Genomic DNA, 17439 nt, shown 5'->3' with positions numbered 1-17439 from the left:
ATTCTGTGATTCTGTGAGATGGCAGTCATTGCCTGATGCCATTTTGTGGGCATATGAGCTCCAGAAACGCCACGGGGAGTGGAGACCCTGTCTCAGAGCAGTCCTCAAAGCCTGCAGAGGTGATGACGCGGAAGAGGAAAGCCAGGAAGGAAGAGGCACTTCCCTGCGACCACACCAGGAGGATACAACACACAATTCCTGGCACAGAGGTTGCAATTTCCACGGCAGTCCCTGAGGCTCAACCTGACCTCCCTAATCACGGGGAACTAAAATATCTCTCTCATCTACCTGCTCATGAATCCCGTTATCCTTGTGGTACCCAAGAAAGTTCTCCCAGGATGGACAAGCACAAGAGTACTGGGATGTGCCTTAGCTCAGACACTGGGTTTAGGCTCTGCCTCATCCCATAGAATCGTTTTGGTTGGAAAAGATCTTTAAGATCATCAAGTCCATCCCCAGTCCAGTATGGTCCCTTCTACCTGAAAGAGCTGCTTCAACATCCTGAAAGAGCAGATTTCTCCCTGCGGCCCTTCAGATGTGCTGACACTTCTCCATCAGCTCATCCTCACGCTTCTTAGTACTAGTGTCATTTTGATTACCTCCATCAAGGATGCGTGGGGCTGCCTCCAGGGGGCAAGCCAGGATGCCTAAATTAGCTATAGGAAACCTGTATGGGTGACTCCAGTCTGTCCAGGAGCAGGGATGTATCCCTTCCTGGCAGACACTGAGCGTCCCTGCTCTGCTCAGCTTGACAGAGCCCCGGACTCTATGGGTTGCCCTGAGTGAAAGCATCTCCCTACCTGGGCATCTCCCACCGGGTAAATAAGCAAATAGAGGAGGTAACGGCAGTGCTGAAGCACCTTTCTGATGGAGACCTGGGGTTTCGGTGGCCTCAATCTGCCCCCCCTCCCAGTTTCATGGAGGCTTTTCCAACAAAAACGAAAATAGAAGCCAGATCCCAGCCAGGTGCCGCAAGTGAGGGAGCACTGCTGTGGCTTATATTTGTGTTCTTGAGTGGGGACATACTTTGGGTTAGACCCCCCCCGGTGCTGGCTCTGGTTCTTGCTGGGTATGGTGATGCCATGGGTGAGGGTCTCACTGGTGATGGTGATGCCGCAGGCGATGGTCTTCACTGGAGATGGTGATGCTGTGGGCGAGGGTGTCACTGGTGACAGCTATGCCACGGGCAAGGGTACTGCTGGGGATGGTGACGCTGCAGGCAAGAGTCCCACTGGGAATGGTGATGCTTTGGGTGAGGGTCCCGCTGGGGACCCCGCTGGCCCTGGTAATGCTTCTTGCTGCTGGGATGCAGGTCCTCATCTCAGCCCGCCCTGCGAGGCTCCTGTTCCTGGTCGGTTCCCAAAACCCAGTCAGATGACAGGGTTATTTACTAAGGCTGGCAGGAAGGAAAGGCCATAAATTCCCCAGATATAACGGCTGAGTCAGAGAACGAAGCGGCTGCGGCCAATTCTAGCGTGGCCTGGAAGAGCGGCTTAAAGGGAGGGGATAGGGTCAGCTGTGGCTCGTGCTGTTCCCCTCTAACCCGGGAGGTCCCTTGGAGGTTAGGAGGGACGAGGAGGTATCAGACAGCAGGTCTCGCTGGCTCCCGGCAACCCTGGAGCTGCTTTCCCCATGCCGGCCGCCCTGCGTTTGCTTCCCATGCTGGGGAAGCAGCAGTTTTCTTTGGTCTCCTGCCCTGCTCGAGGATCACAGTTTGGTTGAAAGGCCGTGCAGACAGCTTGCCCTTCCACCCCGGGGATCGCCGTTTCTCTGGCAGGGAAGCAAAAGATTCAGCCTTCGGGGACGAAGACCACGTATTATCTTCTGCTGGGTTTTTGCAACCCCTTGGTTGTTTTTTTTTAAAGAAAATAATTGCACGCTCCTAAAATTAGCCCTGACGTGCTGCAAACGCAAAATCAACACATTTCATTACAAAAAAAAAAAAAAAAAAATGCCATAAGGAGACATTTGGATCCATTCACATGCATTTCTTTTTCCTCTGTTTGTTTGGTTGTTTGGGAGCAAATTCTCCAGCAGGCTTCAGGCAGCCACAAACCAAACCGGATAAACATTGTCTCTCCAGAAGGCTTTACCCCACGCCGCCTGCCGCTGCCCCTCACAGCGTACAGTCTCCATGGTTGACCCACCCGGACCCCATCCCTTTGCTCCCGGTCCCCTCATCAGTTGCTGCATCCATTATTTCTGCTCTCTCCAGGTTTCTTCCTGCTCCATCTCAGGGGCACTCTAGACCTCCTGGGAAGAACTTTCAGTGGGTGATGATGGAGGGTCCTACAGTTTCTGACCCCCACCACCCATTTAAGGCTTTACAAAAGCACTGGGAATTGCACAATGAGCCACTGGAGGATCAGATCCCACCACATCTCCAGACCTCTTGGGTGTCACTGTTGTATCTACCTCCCTTCTTCAGGCCTCCTTTTCCTGATGTTTGAGACATCAGCACTGTGGTGCCGCAGCCCCAAGGACAAGCGGTGATGCCCCAACCAGAACAACTGCTATGGGCAGACACAGCCAGGAGAGAGGATGGGATGGTGGGACCTGCCGTAGAAACCTCAGGTGAAAACAGCACATCTCCTGCCACCTCCAGCTCTTCCTCCTCTCCCTCCACCCTTGATCCCCAGCAGAAGGTTGCTCTCACCCTTCCTGAGAAGGTTGACAGATGAAGGTCACCCCTTCATGGTTTAAGCCCAGCTGGCAGCTAGGACCAGGCAGCTGCTCACGCGGTTCTCCCCCTTCCCCCAGAAGAGCAGGGAGAAGGGGGAGAAAGGAGGGGAAAAGGAAAAAAAACCCTCATGGGTTGTAATAAAGACAGTTTAATAGAACAATAACAGAAAAGGAAAAATAACAATCATAATAATACTAATGGTAAAAGAATATATAAGACACAAGTCACTCTCACCACCCAGTAAATTGGTGAATTGGCACTGTCCCGAGCAGTGATCGCGAGTACCCACATCCCCCTGGCTAACCCATTTACATACTGAGCATGACGCCTATGGCCAGTCCATCGTTCTATCTATGCTCCTTATCAGCTTCTATGGGAAGCTGAAAAAGTCCTTGAAAAATATAAACATCACCTGGCAACAACTAAAACAATATGCATTATTGACATTCCTTTCATACCAAATATGAAACACGGCAGCCACCAGAAAGAAAATATTAACTCTATCCCAGCTGAAACCAGGACTGCTTCCCATCGTGGCTCCTGGCTCCCTCACTGAGGGCAATGCTCTTCCCATCGCCAGCCTGATTTCGTTGCACCATTGAGCTTTATCTGTGAGGAAAGTAAAAAAGTCATCAAATCAGCCCCTGCAGCAGCCTATGTCCTTCTAGCTTGCTTAGAGAAGACATGAATGCTCACAGGTCTCTGTCCTCCGCTGCTCCCTCTCTCCTGGCCGCCAGGAGAGCTCGGCTCAGCGCTCCAGGGACGTGGCTGACACTACTCGAGTGATTCACGGCTGTTGCTCAAGACCTCACGGATGGAAAGGTCTTGAGCAACAGCCGTGAATCACCCAAGTAGCGTAAAGAGAAGGCGGTCAAAGAGCATTTTAGGTGCCAGAGGAGTGTGTAGGCAAGCACAGACCTGGGAGACTTCTGGTGGAACCAGTTTAAGACACGCTAGCAGGTCAGAGGACTGAAGGCAACGTGGAGACGGGACACGCGTTAGAAGGCACAGTGCTGTTCTCAGATGGGCTGCTGGGCTGCTCATCAGCAGCCTTTCGACTGGTTGTCATTGCAGGTAGGGAAAGGAGGCAGGTAGTAAACCTGGAGAAGGTGGCTGTGTGCACCGGGCTGCTGTGTTTCCTCCAGAAACATCTCTCTAAATATCAAACCAGCCAAGGATGAGGAGGGCTGGGTCTGTAGAAAGACCTGTGAAAGACACCATAAGTATATTTGGAGGGTTAAAAAGAGAGACTGAGTGGGCTAAGTGGTGAGTAATGAAGATGTCACTCAACAAGATGAGATCTTTCAGTGTATTGAATGTTGCTTTATATTGGATGGAAATTTCCAGGTGTTTGGAACAAAAGTGGATCTAAATCAGAGAAAAGTCTTTATTATTTACCAAACTGCTTCAAATTTACTATCCTCTGTGGATCTCATTTTATACTGGAAGGCATCATTCTTCCAGATCATTAGCAAAGATGTTAGGCTTGATCTTTAGCCCCAACTCTTATTCTACCCTGATAAACGCGCCTTGCTCAGTGCAGCACACTCTTGTTCAGGATTACTTACTGCAGTTCAATGTGTTTTCAGTTACTGCAAACCGCATTTCAGACCAACGCATTTTTTTCTAATTTTTTTATTTCCTAAGACAAAGAAGTAAAATACATTAGTCAAAATAAAAACATATGTTCATAAAAGCTGTGCTGTCTTCGTCCTATGGCTGTGCCATTCTCTAACAGCATTCCTCTTCGCACCAAAATGAGCTGGAAAAGAAGAAAACCTGGCAGGTTTTTTTGTGCCCATCATCCCTCGAGTCTGACTCTTGTCTCATGGTAATTTTATTCAGCATCTGGCTTCTGCAAAGTTTCTCCCCATTGGCACTATTGTGTGGACAGAAACAAGCTCTAAATATTTCACTATGATTTTTTCTTAAATATTCGTTCTATTATTTTTATAGGCTGGTGATTGCCAGAGTTATATTCTCTCCTTTTTTGTTTTAGATCACCATTGCATTTCCTTTCTTCTGCCTGTCAGGAGGATATTGTTCAAAGATTTTAAAATATAGTCACCCAAGGATCAATATGCTCATTAACTAATCCCGTTATTAGCAGCTGAGAATGAATACCGCATGATGTCTGCAACCTACATAGACTGATTTCTTAAATATAAAACTTCTCAAGAACGCATTTTTTCCTCTTTATCATTCTCCTTTCCTTTCTCCCTGTACTCGGAGCACAAGATTTTAAGGAGGGCTCAGAGTATCGACCCTTTCGGCTTGTTGGTGTTGTTTTCCTCCTCACTCACCTCCCTGCTACAGTTTTGGGTGTAAAAGCCCTTCTTAACCCTTTGACAAAGTCCAACTAGTTGTGCTGCATGGCTCGCTGTCCTCCTCCCAGCAATCCTGAAGTGTCTCAAAAGGCTCCTGCTTGGTTACCTCCCTCTATGCTCCAGCCACGGGCAGATGTTTACACCACAGAAGGCTGCGCCAGCTGGAAATGTCACCGTGCCCCAGCTAATTGTTACCGTCCTCAGCTGGAAAGGTCACTCTGCACCACTCTGTCAATGGCAAGTATCATTCTGACCCCAAATCTGCCGCGTCCGCTCCAATGAGCGATGCTGCTTCATGTTAAATGGGCTGGAGCAGCTGGTGGGTGGGGAGGAGCGGCTGGAGGGGGAGCACGTCCAGTGGCACAGCTGGATCCAGGAGCACACATCTGTCCACGGCTCCCCATCCTTGAGCCCCTTGAGACTCAGCCTTGGCCAGCTTTTACGTTGGATGATCTCCTGGCCTTCAGCCCTGGGTAGAGCCTTGCTTGGGATTTTCCAGTCTTCTCCCTCACCACTGGCTTTTACTGTCCCTTCAATCACAGATTTAAACCCTCCCCAATTCCTGTTTTGCTTTCTAGCCCTATGCAATCCTCTCCGTTGCCCTGCTGTACTCCATTCACAAGCTGCATGACCAAGGTTTCCCATCCATTCCCAGTCTGTAAGAAGCAGGTCTAGGAAGGTCTTCCAAATCATAACTCACCACACGAGTGCATGCAGCTGACTGTTGCATTGGGATGAGCAGCTGAGTTGGAGAGAAGCGGAGAGGGGGTGGAGGATTGGCTGGAAAAATATAAAAGCTCAGTGCAGTCTCAAAGCAGCCAGACAGCAGGACCCAGTAGTTTTAAGGAGGCTGGGGTGGTCCTTCAGCCTTACAGCAGGAGCTGCCTAGCACTGACGCTGCAATGTATGGTGCCAATTAGCCACGGGCTCCTTTTCAAAGCATCATGCCATCCTCTGGCTCCAAGGAACCGGCGACTCAACCTCAAGCACGCAGCCGTAACCAGCTGTGACAGCTTTGATTTCGTCTGCGCTTGCCATGCCGCCTCCGGGCTCTGCTACACCACCCGGAGGAATCGACCCTGGCTGACAGCTTCGTCACCTTGGGCTGCCTGCAGCTCGGTGCCCCGATGAGCGACGCTGGCGAGGGCTGCTCCCAAAATAGCAGGGAGGCTCCTGGCTTTAGGTCAGATGTCCCCCGCGCTGGCCTTGTTGAGAGGGACACGCTTTCTTCCAGTGTTTCTGCATTCACCGTCCAGATGTGCATCTGTGGAAGAGGGAAAGGAGGAGTGTTTCAAGTGCAGAAGCATTTTGGGGGCCTCCGCCTCATGCATGAAGCACCACCCCTGTTACATGAAAAGCACCAAAAAATTTGAAAAAAACATCCCGCTTTAATCACCATCGTGATTAAACACGGAATCCACAGTGATTTAGCAACAGATTGCAGCCCTGCCATGGGTTAAATCGCACGGACTTGATGGTCATCACCTCTTGGGCAAACGGGAGCGGCGATGTCAGCCTGCAAGCCTGCATTCGCCTGTATGATGGCTGTCACGTATTTTAGCTTTCAGGTCCTTCTTCTTCCCCAGTGCTCGGCTGTGAATGGATTTCTCTGAAAGCCACTCAGAAACTGGGTGTGATTTGGACTGCGTGTACCCAGCAGATCCTGGCGCACGACGGGCACGAGCTAATGCAAAGCCCTTGAAGGTCTTACTATTTTATCTGCTTATTATGTAGCTAGAGGAGACTAAGCAGTGAGGGAAGGTCACAGGCTTAGGGGATTCTGGGGCTGGCAGGGACAAGCCCGGGAGGTTCGCTCACCCCCACCCTGGTCGCAGCTCTGCAGAAATCATCCCTGGGGAGAACTACCAGAAATCGCCCAAGGCAGGATCTCTACAGCCTTTTTCTCCTGCACAAAGGAGTCATTTCCCTTGGACATACCCCAGGCAAACCCCAAACACCTCATCCCTTCTCCTTACAAACTCAGCCACGGCAGGGATGCTCTATTATCTTTCAAATCACAGCCATTTGCCTTTCCTCTCCCAACTCCATAACAATAGTCGGTATTTAGAGAGCATTTTCCCTACATTTATCCTATGCCAGGGATCTCTGTTTGAGGTGGTTTATAGAGGGAAACCGAAGCAGAGAGACAAGGTAAATGCATTTTTCAGTGCTAGAGCTCCCTGGAGTTGTGGCTTCTCTGGACCTTCTCCCCCGCTGGCGTGCCAGGGCTAAAGCCACTGGGAAACAGAATACAGAGATATTTGGGCAGAACTTTCCCCAAACAAGCGTTAAATCCTCATCCTACCTCGAGACTTTCCCCCCGCTGCCCTAGGCAAGCCACCGAGTTTATTTGTGAGTCAGAAATAATGACACCTCTTCACTTAGCAGCGTGAGGGTGCAGAAAGGAGAATATTGCTTAGCAGCGCTAAAGCCCTACCACGCTCCTGTGGATTTCTGAACCCGCTTCTCCTTCATGCGCTTTATCAACATGTTCACAGTTGCTGTTTATTTGATAGAATTATTTAGCAGCAAAAGCTTTCCTAGCGGTGTTTTGACATCTGCTTCTTCTCCAAGAGGTTCGCAACTGAGATGCAGATGTGCCGGCTACAACCTGCTGCCTTGCAGCCGGCAAATTGTCGAAGGAGTTTCAGATGAAACAGTTTTGATATGTAGAGCCCCAGGGCCCAATGTACCTCACCTGTATTCTCCAGACTGTAACAACGCTGTTATTTGTACTGAAATCAGCAGTAAAGTTTTCATCGGCTCTCACTACGCTGAATCAAGGCCTACAGATGGCACCGAGCCGAAATATGATTGATGATTTTGCAAGCGCAAGCCAAAGGTGGGTGGAAAATGCATCTTGGAAACCGGCTTGGTAGCACTTTGATGCCTTCTGAAGTCTTACCAGGATGAGAAAATGTACCTGGCATTTTGCAGCTGTAAATATGGTCTTCGCAGCCACATACAGCACTTCCAGCTGCACAGATGCTACTTATCTTTGTGTTCTCCTGGAACAAAACCTTGCTTTATTTTTCTCACTTCCAAAATAAACTTCCTTTTCTGCTCTCCCACAGAGAATCGCCACCGGGAAGAAAAGCTGTGCAGGGTTTTCTATCCAGCAGATTGCCTCCCTGTTCCCTCTACCCTGAGAACCTGAAAGCAGAGCAGGGCTACTGTTTACAGAAAACCGAATAGCATTTAAAGCTGTCTTGTTTCTAAATACATCCATTTCTGATTGAAAGAAGCTGAGCTAGTCACATTGAAGGAGCTAATTAAAATGTAACCAGCATTGCTTTTAATTGCTAGCGCTAAAAATTGTCATTATTTATTTTAAAAGTCGAGGTGCATAAGAATATGTGTTTAATTGCAAAAAGAGGGAGGAGGTGAATTTTAAATGTACTCTGGAGATGCTGCAGTCTGAGCTCTGGCTGGTTGTTTCCATGAAAAGATACAGTGGGCTTTTTCACCCTGCAAGTCCTTCACTGCAGACACATGGTCTGATATTTTTTCTTTCTCTCTTTTAATGCATTCGTTTGTATGTTTGGCCTTTCGTTTTCAAAATCCTATTTCCCATCTTCTGCAATTCTCACTCTTGGAGGAGTCTGGAAATCAGTCCAACGCTTCCAGATCAGTCATTATTGGATGTTTTTCTGTTCACGCTGGTAAATGACTCGATTGTGTGTAATTAGTTAAAGATGTGAAGTGCCGACTAAGTGCTAAGTAATGTTACATAAGTGTAATGTATGGCAGACACACTGTGCCACAAAAAGCATAATACTATTTTGCACTTAACTAGCACCTTTTACCCCAGGTTGGCAGAGCTCCTCGCTATCGCTGCTGGAGGTTGTCAGCACCCCGGCAAATTAGGTTATTGTTTTAATATGCGTTTACAGCTGAGAAAACTGAGGCACAGAGCAGTTAAGTGCCTTGTCCCCATTCCCCTGGTGAGTCAGCAGCCCAGCGGCGCAGCAAAACCAGGCATCTCAAGTCCCACCGCCGGCTCCGGTTAGGGGTGACGTTCTCTTCCAGGAGCTGGGGCTCCATAACCCCTGGCTGCACGGCTCCTGCCGCACTCATTGTGAGCAACACACGGGGGTCACAGCATGGGGACAAGCTGGGAGCGATCACAGAGGCGGAGGATGTTTCAGATGGGCTCTGCAGACATCGCAGACTGCCAGCGTGTGGGGAAAGGACTGCTGGATCAGCGCATGGCCGCGGGGGCCGGTTGTAGGTGTGCTGAGACGAGTGGCTTGTGTCCTCAGAAACACTCCCAGCCCGGACGTGGTAAAAATGAAGGATGGAGAGCCTACCTCTTCCCTCTCCACGGTCAACCGCTTGTCAGAAAGATCTATTTCCTCCGAAGGTGGCGGGCTTCTGCTTCCAGCAACGCATTTTTGTAGGGCTTGCTACCTTGAGGACGGAGAAAGAGAGCAGCTTCATCTCTTGCTGCCAGGCTCACATCATTTTCCAGCTCATGCCTGTCCCATGCACACTGGACCAAGCTGCCCATTAACTCAAGGACTTTCTGTCTGCAAAACCTAAGCAGCTATGCAGTGAGCCAGCACAGGCTGGGATGTGATTGAGCCATGGCAGGCCACTGGTCTGTGCCTAAGGTCACCAGCCAGGAGCTGGGACTTGCCACACTGATGGGATGCTGGTCCAGACCCAGGTTGGTCCTGGAGGGCTTTGGGCAGGATGTGCATCATCTCTGCTGCCCAGGCACCCCTGATCTGTCTGCCTTTTGCAGCATTGCTATGTTTCCCCCTTTTCTCTTTCTGGTGAGTGGAGTCCTTGCAGCCTCTCCCTCCCTCTCCAAGGCGTTTTCTCCAGGCCTTGAATTGCTTTTGTAACTGTGCCCTCTTCGGATTTTCAACATCCTCTGGAAAATTTGATTTCACACCGTATTTGTAAGTTTAACAAAAAATAATTCCAAACACCGAAAACAAGCCGTGCCCTGACTGGCATTACGTAGCATTTGTGATAATTGGATTCTCAGAAAGCCAAGCACTTTCTGGGTTTTAATGAGATTCAAACTTTAATTACTGCATCCCTTTCCCAGGCATGCAGTAGAAGAGGCAAATGACCATAATCAGGTCTATGGCATGTTGCAAGAGACAGCCTTGATAGATCGCGTTTGGGTTCCTTAATGAGGGGCCAGTCTTGCCACACACAGTTGGAAAACCAGTTTCTCTTGCATCGTGGCCTACATTTACACCCCTTAGGATTCTGGCCACAAACCACTGCTGCATCCTCTCAGAAGGCACTTCTTCACTGATGGAAAGCCAGTTAGAGATGGCTCCTAGACCTGCAGGACAAGAGAGGGAGACAAGGACACATTAGGAGCTGGTGCACACTTTCGTTAAGGTCTTGATGATGATGATAACACAGGGTGGTCCTTGGGCAGGGTCCAGGGTCTCTGCAGGACCAGCATCAGCTTCCTGCAAGTCTCTTGCACGGCTCTTCTCCTCCTGCACCTCTTCTCCTGCACTGCGCAGATCCCAGGCAAATCTTGCCCGTAAGGCTGGGATGACTCATTTGCTGGCTTTCTCACTTCCCCGCCTCCATCCTGGAGGATGCGGTGTTTTGTCGACTCTTATCTGCACTGAGGTTGGAGGAGGCAGATGAATGCAGTGGTTTCATGTCTGCAGAGTGACGGGCTTCAACGGAGGAATGGGGTCATTAGCAGAAACACTTAAACTTTACCTGAAAGGAATCAACATACCACGCGGTCATCTGTGAGGACTTTTAAATTGCAATGTTCAGTGTGTGTGACAACGTTCAGATCCAATCCAAGAGAAATTAACTAAAAAAAAAATGGGCCTTTGTTAGACACTACATCAAATTCTTCACAAATAAGCCTTATGGTGTTCCCACATCCACTTTTTTATATAATGATAAGAAATCTCTCCATCTACATGTTCTTGATAGCCCCATGGCTTAACTTTTGTTATTACGTTGTCCTTTAGATGGTCAGAGATTTATGTCGCGCCCTGCCTTTCCCCATGCTGTATTCAGGACCAGAGTCAGAATTGCCAGGTGAAAATTTCCAAGACTGCTCTTCTTTCCATTTCCTGACCTCTTTTCCAAGTTCCCAGCTATCTCCCTGGTTTTCCATTACTGAAAAAAGGTCACCACTGTTGCTTCTTTTCCTCTCTCAGCGGTCTGGATACATGCTGTCCTTCCCTAATATATGCAAGCATTTTCTTGGAATTACCTTCTTTTTAATCGCTAGCTAGTTTCGCATTCAGTCGTGTACTTTAGATGCCTACACAGCGAGACGTGACTGCTGCTTGCTGGCAGCAGGGGAAGTCAAGGTCTAAGCGGGCAGGAACAGTGGGTGGCTTGAATCACTCTTGACACGAGACACTCCAGCAGTCACTGTGGGCAGGTTTGGCACCTCCAGTCTGCCCGTGGCCGTGCTCTCCATTGGTTCCTGACATTACCCAGCGCCACTTTCTCTGTTGGCTGGATGTCGACAACTCAGGCAGCTTAGAAGGAGGAAAACCTTCTTCATGGCCATGGGGTCAGCAGCGAAGGAGCCACATGAGGAGCTGGAGCATATCTTTGGGGTGGAAGAGCTTGGTGGGACCAGCGCTGGGGGGGGAAAGCCTCGTACGGGGCTCAGAGCATCCCTGGGGAGGTGGTTTTTGTGGCCATCCCCTCCAGCCTTGTCCAGGCAATGTCAGGCAGAGCAGGTATACAACTTTGAGCTCTCATCCTCTGGAGATAGACCTGTCTCTCTGGTACTTCCTGGGCTGGCATTTTTGAAAAACTTTTACCCCCCTTTAACTGTTCTGCAGCATCAATCCCCCAGGTCAATATTATGTTGTTGCTCTTCCCCCACCTTCCCTTTTCCGTGCAAACCTGGCTTGACTCATGCTTTCTTCTTTGCTTGCTTTGCCCTCTTGCATTTCCAGAACAAGTTATTTTTATCCTTGGAGCTGTGTATTCCTGGCGGGAGCCATGTTTGCTGCTCCTGCACTGCCAGGGGAGGCAGGGCTGTTCCGCTTCCCCGGGCTTATTTTTAGGGCTCCACAGCAGGCATGGGTGGTAGGTGCTCTGCAGACATCCGTGGCAAGCAGGAAGTCAGGAACCATGAGCAAAGCCGCAGCTCTGGGGCATGTGCAGGGGTATATTTGGTGAGGTTATGGCACACCCTCAAGCTTCTTCCAGTTTTGCATGGAGCAATATTCCCCTTCTTTGACAAAGATAACCAGATTCATGGCAAAGGGCAGAAATAAGGGTCTTGGAGAAGATATGAGGGCGAGCTGGAGGGCTCCCACAAGCTCAGAGCCTCACCTTGCAGAAGGGCACAAGCAGCCTTAGGCCCCATTGAGACAAATCCCAGGAACAAAGTGCCCGCATAAAGGCTCTTACCATGGGGCTTATGCAAAGCAAACTCATTCTCTCCCTGCGGCGACCAAAGACCTTGAATTTCCCCCACATAAGTCTGGACGAACATGAATACATCAGCAGGTAATGCAGGATGACCTATACAGGAAGCAAAGTCCCTCGATAGGTGTGCAGACTGAGGAAAGGCAAGCTGCCTTCTGGGGTGTCCATCCTGTTACACTCAAGACCAGGAGAAACTGGAATCTGCTTGGCTTGTAGCAAGGCAGCACCACTTTGGGCACAATTTAAATGTTGTCCTGTCTCCCAGTTTAGACTACCAAGGAGAAATCCATTTTGGATGGGGTTAGGATGCTTCTTTTGGGAAAGGGGGAGCTTGTTTTCTCCAGCATGTGCTGGGTTGATACTCTCTGGTCAAGGCTTTTTCAGGTAGCCATGTTGAAGGACACAGTGACTTGGGCACTTCCTTGGTCTCTCTTCTCCTCTGGCTTTGGGTAGGGTATCCTCCATCTGGCACAATGGGACCCCTCATTCTCAGCTATGTGGGGTGGCCGCCGAGTCCCACAGTCATGGATGTGGGAGCAGGTCGGAAAAGCAGCACAGACGGCATTCGTGCAGCCCACAAACCTCTGAGCTCTGGCTGCCAAGCCTGCACAGATGACTGCCCGTAAGCACGAGTCCATCCCAAGCCTTCAGCAGTCACAGGACCGTTGTGTCCCTCCTCTTCCCAGGAAGCAGATTGCAAAACCATGTAACCGCAGAGACTAGCAGTGTCTGAACGGGCTCAGGCACCAGTCCATGCCCATCTGTGGCTCCTGGGAAATTACTTCCTATGGGCTGGGAGAAGCTAAGTGTGGTGAGAAACAAAACCTCCTGCTGGGTATGCAGCTCTCCTGTCTCCCCAGAAAACAGAAAAGCTGCCCTGCAATGGACTGAAAACTCCTGGATCTATAGAAAAAAACAGCCCTGTCCCCTGTATCACTCCCCAGCTCTCCCCAAACAGCCTTTCATCAGGGGCCAGGCCTTAGAGTTGGGTTCTGGACGGTACAGAGGAGGCCATTTTTGTGGATGTGCTGTTAGGGCAACCTCTGGAGGAAAAAAAATGTAACTTGAGAGCCACCAAATGACCTGCACTGAGAGAAGATGCTTATTCTTTCACGTAATATTATTTTTTTTCTCTTTGGTGGAGGAAAAATTCCTCCCTCTTCGTGGAAGCAGTGGGTCTCACTTATTTTCCACTTGAGCTTGAGTGCCAAAGAGGGTCTTAAGTGGAGCATCTAGCCACGGTGTGGAGGGTGATCTTGATGAATAGGTATATCCTTCCCCAAGCCCTGCCCTTCCCAGAACTGCTGCCAGTATTTCCACCTACTTAGTACAAAACCACGAACAGACACAACAGGAAGCGATTCTCTAGAATAAAGCAGCCTTTCTGAGACTTCAGAGGTTCAGAACAACCCCTCCCTGGGAGCACTGGGATGGGGCAGTGGGTTTGGCACAGTCTGTCTTACAGCGGGCAATGCACCATAACAGCACATCCGCAGGTTTTCATTTTGTCAGGCCTGGCAAGTGAAAGGATGCTCTGCTTTTCTGGAGGTCAGGCATTGCTCCTCCTTATGGACCTCTCTGCAAAAATCTGGGAATGTAAGTAGTGGAGAGGATCAGCTCCAGCTTATGTCTTCCTCCTCTCCCAGCTTCTGGCTGCAGAGATCCTGAGTGAGACACCCATGCAGGGTGCAGAGCAGTTGGCAGAAGCTGCTGAGATGGTCTGTGGCTGGCTAACCACTGCTGGGGAAAAGAGAAGGGAGTTGGCATCATCTCCACGTGGCCTGTGGCTGGACACTCAACAGGAAACAGGGAGAGCCCAGCAACCTCACTGGAAAAGTCATCTTTTGCACGGATCAAAGCATGAGGCTGTCTCCAGGATGAGAAAATAAATAGAGAGCGTGAGAAATGTCGGCTCATTTAGAAAAGAGGTGCAGGGAGAATGTGCTTCCCTGGCTTGGCCGGAAAGTGAAAGAACCAGGCTTGCAGAGGTGGGACAGCAGATCACAGCGGCACTACCAGGGGGGCACTGGGACAGCACTGACCGTTTAATAATTTTCATATACAACAAGAAGAGGTTAAAAACATTTGTTTACGAATCCAGAGCATAATTAATAGTGAGTCACAGAAATCGTTGTTCCAGCTACTGTAAAAACAAGCTGGCACTGAAGGGTCTGCTGGTCATTTGAAAGCATCGAGATCTTCAGCCCAAGATTCCTTCCTTAATTGCACCACTCTTGGCCACTCACTCTAAATTAAGCAGACAGGAACACAACAGAGCTAATGCACTGCTCTGAAAGGCAAACTATTAACCAAAGTGTCTCTCAAATGTTTAACTTCAAGGAGGCACGATTGAAATCTCATCAATTATGATCAGTGGACATGAGAAGGGCTTGAAGTTCATCCATAACGTAATTTGCAGAATAATAAAAATTAAGGATGTGAAATCTCCTTTAGGTTGAGCCTACTTTAGTCCCCAGGGTGAGTTAGATGTGTCTCTGTATCATGCTTTCTGCTGTGCTGCTTGCATGCAATACATGCAATGCAAGAAGTTTCCCCAATGCACTTTTGTGGCTCAGAAGATGTTGCTATTGAATATTTTCATGACAGTTACAGACGCAAGCCCTTTCTGTGCAGTCCCAGGCATATTCCCTGCTTTTGCCTTCATTGGCAGTTTTCTCTTTCCGAAATCCACCCAGTTATTCTCACAGCTCTTCTCGTGGATCGAAAACAGCTCTCTGCTGTCCCTGGCATCCTCTTCCTTCAAACGCTTCGCACAAGTCCCCTGCCCTCAGCAGACTAGTCATTGGGAACAATGAATTTAGGGAAGAATAATGAACTTAGGGGAGACGTGACATTCTTGATTGAAAACCAAGATTGAGTCCCTCACTTCCCACTGTGCTGCTGACAGCAATACTACTTAGCACTCCTACCCTGTGACGCATTACCCAAACATTAGCTAATTATCCTCCCTGACTCCTTAGAAAGTAGGCAATTAAGTATTTAGCTCCATTCTCCAGATGGGGAAACCCTGGCAGAAAAAGGTTAACAGGGGAAAGGCCAATCCTACTGTGTAAGGTGGAGAGCAACCCTGCTGTTTGGAGGAGCAATGTTGAGCATGGGGCTTCTCTACCCCATCCTAGCTGTCTGCACTAAAGCTGAGCTTCTTCTAGAGTGGGCATGAAAGACCAGCACCTTGGGAGAGTGATTCATCCTCACCTAAGACGTGTTCCATTGAGGTGGGCTGAATCATCCTCTAGGAAGAGCACCCAGGCAGTCCACATTCTCTGTACTACCACGGGGAAGGGGAGCACCTGGGAAGGTGTGGATGCCCCAAGCGGACAGTGCGAGCCGTCTCTAAACCGCAGACAGCAACATTGCCAGGATCAGTGCTCAACAGCTCCCACATCTTGGGAGATATTCCGCTGGTGTCACTTAAACTGACTTTGATGTTCACCACAGAGCACTGCGTGCAGAAAGCAGGCTGCAAGCCCCTTCCTCCCTACTATCAATTTGGTGACAAGTGCTCCATCACAACCATGAATTTGGGCTATCTTTTGAGGGAGCAAATGCCGAAATAAACTATTTTTAATGCTAATAGAAAGCGTTTAGCAGAAAGGTCCTTAAAATAAAGCAACAGAAGGAGTCCAAACCTAATAACAAGAGCTCTAGCCATTGTGACTAAGTACTCCATAAAATGTGTAATTATGGCACTATAGCAACTATTGAATTCCAAGGCACATTTCACATCTGAAACACAGGACAGAGCATCCTCTTTGGGTGGTTCAGAGAAACAATCACAACCCCAAAGCACTCCATGTAAAAAAGGGAGAAGCGCTGAACTGCAGCGTGTCATGAGCAGTGCGCGCCTGGCGTGCAAGCGCATCCCCGTGGAGCAGCCATGCCCAGGATGAGTGCACCTGCCCGGGGGAGGAAGAGATGAGCAAATATTTTTAGCCCACAGCGCAGCTGCAAGCATCTCATCTGCTTCCTATGAGTGCTCACTGAATTGTGGAGCGGAGCTGAGCATGGGGGCACGTCACGCTGGTGGGCACGGAGAGGGTGGCATGGGGGTGTCATTGGAAAAGCGCATTTTACCAAAGCACGGAGGGCGCAAGTACCATTTGCGCTGCTGTTCCCATCTCACCAGCTTTTCCTGCCCTCGGGTGCCCTGTTTCAGTTCAGACGGGGCCGAGCACGCAAGGGTACCAAGAAGATCTTCTTTCCTCAGTGTGGCTCGGAGCCACTTGCATCCCTTAAAAGGCATCTTCTGACTCAGATACACTCTCCTCCATTGTCTGGGGCGTGTTGTTTTGCAGCTGGAGACTGGTGAATGAAGCTGAGTTACTGACCTTGATTCGAAAAAAAGTGCACACTTGTGCTTTGTAAAACAAGCCTTTTAAAGCTGGCTTTTATGCAAAGAATTATGCCAATGTGCGTATGGAGGCGCTGGTATTTCAGACCCCTTTCAATCTTCTGGATTGCCAGTAAGCTCTTTCACTGCTTTAAGCCTTTAACCAAAGGACGGATGCTGTAAGAGGTGGTGAAGAGGACTCAAGCAGGTATTTAAGTGTGTGGCCTAGGAGCAGATGCTTGGATCAGGGCCTAGATCAGAAGAGGTATTTTATTACGTTGAAGGAGGTATTGTTTTACTATGTTGTAAGGAGACCCAGATGATCCTTCTCCCTAAATGGGGGGGAAAAAATAAAATAACCTGTCTTTGAGGCTTGCTCTCACCCCTTTTTGGTGTGGAAAAGCATTGCAGCCCCACAGAAAACGGGTCTCAATAGGCTTTGTCACTTTTTTTCCATCAGGTCATCAAAATGAGAGACAATCATGAGTGAGGCCAGTTTGGGGAGTTTTTTAGAATTGCTTCTAGTCCCCGCTCCAGCCTTGCCCACATGTTAGAAGTAATTTTCTTTGAAGGTGCTATGGGAGGCAGCACGTGTTTGGCTTGGGAAGATGCTCTTCAGTCCAGGTCCAGCTCAGGCAGGCGGGTTTATTCCCCGTGCATGATGCACTGAGCTAAAATGAAGC

Source organism: Vanellus vanellus (genome assembly GCF_965231255.1).
Source record: "Vanellus vanellus genome assembly, chromosome: 1".
Lineage (NCBI taxonomy): Eukaryota > Metazoa > Chordata > Aves > Charadriiformes > Charadriidae > Vanellus > Vanellus vanellus.
Note: the sequence above shows the minus strand (reverse complement) of the source record.